At 45.6% G+C, this 3,339-nt stretch overlaps 1 non-coding gene across 1 annotated transcript; it reads right to left on the bottom strand.

The window, feature by feature from the left end:
- Positions 1–2,983: 2,983 nt before the first annotated feature.
- On the bottom strand, positions 2,984–3,056 carry TRNAG-CCC (transfer RNA glycine (anticodon CCC)). Its single transcript has one exon. It is a non-coding gene; the product is annotated as a tRNA-Gly (tRNA).
- Positions 3,057–3,339: the final 283 nt, after the last annotated feature.

The raw sequence follows: 3,339 nt of genomic DNA, 5'->3' as shown, positions 1-3,339 counted from the left end.
ATGGTTGGATGGCATCATGAACTCAATGGGCTTGAATGTGAGCAAATTCAAGGAGATAGCGAAGGACAGGGAAGCCTGGCATGCTGCAGTTCATGGGGTTGCAAAGAGCTGGACATGACTCAGCAACTGAACAAAATAACTTATTTGTGGAAGAAAATGAGTCAGTTGTTCTATAGAGGCTACCATATTATGGATTTTGCATAAATTACATAACCATAAAATTCACCCAGATACAGTTTACACTTGACATATTTGAATTCACTTAGCTAGAGCAGACTGTTCTAACTTATCTTGTGCTACACATTTCACAGGTACAAATAAACACTCTAAAGGCCTTTGTGAAATAGTCACTGGTTTAGTGAACAGCTTTGTGGCTTGGGAAGTCTGGAATATTTATCTGTCCTTGATCTGTCCTTCAAGCTTAATGCATGTTAACCTTATGTTTACATATCCTCCAGTGCTCGGAGAACTCCAGGACTTTAAGGCTTATTTCTACCTGGCAGATACTTCATAAAGGTCTGTTACTATAGCCCTACCCAAGAGGATTTCTAAGAATAAAACAAACTGGGGTATCTATCTGTGACTTGAATGAACTCTTCATGCGTTTGCTCGTGCTCAGTCGTGTCCAACTCTTTGGGACCCTATGGACTGCAGCCCTCCAGGCTCCTCTGCCCATGGGATTCTCCAGGCAAGAATACTGGAGTGGGTTGCCACACCCTCTTCCTGACCCAGGCATTGAACCCACGTCTCCATCTCCTGCATTTGCAGGTGGATTCTTTACCACTGAGCCACTTGACCTCTGCCCATAAAGAGATGAAGATTTGACCAACAAGGTCTTTGTCGCCCTGGGGTTCACCTGTATAAACCCCGGGGGAAAAATAACTGGCACTCTGGCCAGGCTGGGGGTAAAGTTTTCTGGAATTAGATAATCTTTTAATTCAAAATTGCAGAAATTTACAGAATAACTAAAAAGCTCAACTCAGTAAAACTGACTTGTCTCAGAAACAGACATGTCTTTTAAAAAAGGTCTTTGAGAAGTGTTCAGAAGACTGAAATGGAGGATGTGAGTTAGGTAATTCTCCACTCTAAAGGCACTGGAATTATGTCTTCCCATAATGTGACATGTCATGAACAGTGCTATTCTGTCCAATGCATTTAATGGTAATGGTAAAAGCTGAACCCAACATAAGTGTCTTTGAAAGGCCTATCACAATTGTCTTGCAATTGATGTATCTACCGGTCTCTAAAAGAGCTTCATTGTCATGTCCAGAGGAGAAATTGGCCTCCTACAATGAGTATGTATTAAATGCCCTGAATATATTTTCAGAGACAAAGCTACTTGTCTTAGTTGTGGCTTTAGGCCAGGTTTTTGTCCTGTTGAACAGAGCATCTGAGGGTGAGATGGATACCATGACCATCCCATAAATCCTCTTGTGGCTAGAAGGAGCCCTTGGCCTATGGGACTCCATGAGCTACTCTGACCAAATGCCAAGATGTTTAGCAGATTTAAAATGCAGTTGTACCAACTGATCTATCATAGTGAGGGAATTCAGAACCACATATGCCACTCCAAACTCAGAATTCTCTCCATCCCAGGATCTGTCTTTCCATGCATAACATATGGAGTTCAGAGCACCAGGAAACTTCCTTTTGAGGAGTATGGGTTTCAGGGACAAGGTCAGTAGCTTTGTTCCTCCCTAGCTCCCATCACTAGAATCTCCATTTGGACCCCCAAGGCCAGCTTCCACGGGCTTTCCCTGGTGGCTCAGATGGTAAGAAATCTGCCTGCAATGCAGGAGACCTGGTTTGATCCTTGAGTCAGGAAGATCCCCTGGAGAAGGAAATGGCAACCCACTCCAGTATTCTTGCCTGGAGAATTCCATGGACAGAGGAGCCTGGTGGGCTATAGTCCATGGGGTCATAAAGAGTTGGACATGACTGAGCAGCTAACACACTTGGCCAGCTTCTACGGAACTGAGGATTGTTCACTGTGGACTCGGGACATTGACAGACTATGCCAGTGCAGGGAGGATGTACTCATGGGAACAAGTTGTTGGGAAGAAGGGGAACTCTGGGTTATTGTTCTTCCATAGGACAGCTGCTAGAAGAAACCTTGTGTTGGGAGCTAGAGCCAGCGAGGGGAGATGTGTAAGGTAGCCCTGAAGAGCTGGTGGATCAACATTTTGCCATGTGGCTCAAGGAAGCGTAGGATAAAGCTGGGTTCCTAGGAGAACTGCTGTTGGGGATGGAAGTGCCTCCTGAGAGGTTGCTGTGGAGGAATGGATGCTGAAGGAGGAAGAAGATTTGGGGAGGTTGTTGACAAATGAAGCTAGGCGAGGTATGGCGTGAAGCTTTGCGATGCGCGGGGACTGCATGCAAGATTGACTTGGGCCTGGTTTCTAAGGTGCTACCATTTAGACCACTGTTCTAGAAACCTTTGCTGAGGGGAGCCTGGCAAGAGAGTGCTTTGTAGCTAGAACTCTTGGGATTTTCCTCCTCAAATTGCTCCAGTACCACGGTCCATTCAGCTGGAGAATTGAGGGGGTGATTACAGAGTGCTAGAGAGTGATGGTCTGGAAAACTGGGTTTTGGAAACTTTCTTTTTTACTTTTGTATGTGAAGACCTGTGACTTTTACACAAAGCAATGTGGCTCCCCATTCTGTCTGATAAAATGAGAACCTTTCCACTGCTTTTATTTTTTTTTAACTTGTTCTGGTTCTTTCTTTCTTTATTTGGCTGCCCCAGGGTCCTAGTTGTGGCATGTGGGATCTAGTTCCCTGACCAGGGATTGGACCCAGGTCCCCCGCACTGGGAGCTTGGCGTCTCAGCCACTGGACCACCAGGGAAGCCCTGAATGAGAACTTTTTAGGAGGCTTAGTCTATGTTTCCTTCACCCTGACTTTGTTCTATTTATTTATTTGGCTGCACCAAGTCTTCATTGCAGCATGTCAGATCTGTAGTTGCAGTGTGTGAGAGATGTAGTTCTCTAACCAGGGTTTGAACCTGGGCCCACTGCATTGGGAGTGCAGAGTCTTAGCCACTGGACCACCAGGGAAACCCCACCTTTGCCTTAACTGTGAAGGAGCCTTTACTTTCTTCTCAGTCAGTATGTATGTCAGGGACCCACAGTGTGGTCCTTTCTCCTTACACAGAGACCTGTTGTGCACCCAGCCTTGGGCCCAGAGAGTTTGGACTTCAGCATGCAAACCATTCATGTAGAAAACCATTCATGCAGAAAACCATTCATGCAGAAAACCATTCATGCAGTCCTCCCTAGACTGGCTCTCCTCTCATTACAGATCATAATCCTATGGTCCCATCTTTCCCACCTGAAAGAG

This window comes from Moschus berezovskii, chromosome X (genome assembly GCF_049115385.1).
Source record: "Moschus berezovskii isolate FMDL1 chromosome X, NW_MosBer_1.0, whole genome shotgun sequence".
Taxonomy (NCBI): domain Eukaryota; kingdom Metazoa; phylum Chordata; class Mammalia; order Artiodactyla; family Moschidae; genus Moschus; species Moschus berezovskii.
Note: the sequence above shows the minus strand (reverse complement) of the source record. Positions and strands in the feature narration are given on the sequence as shown.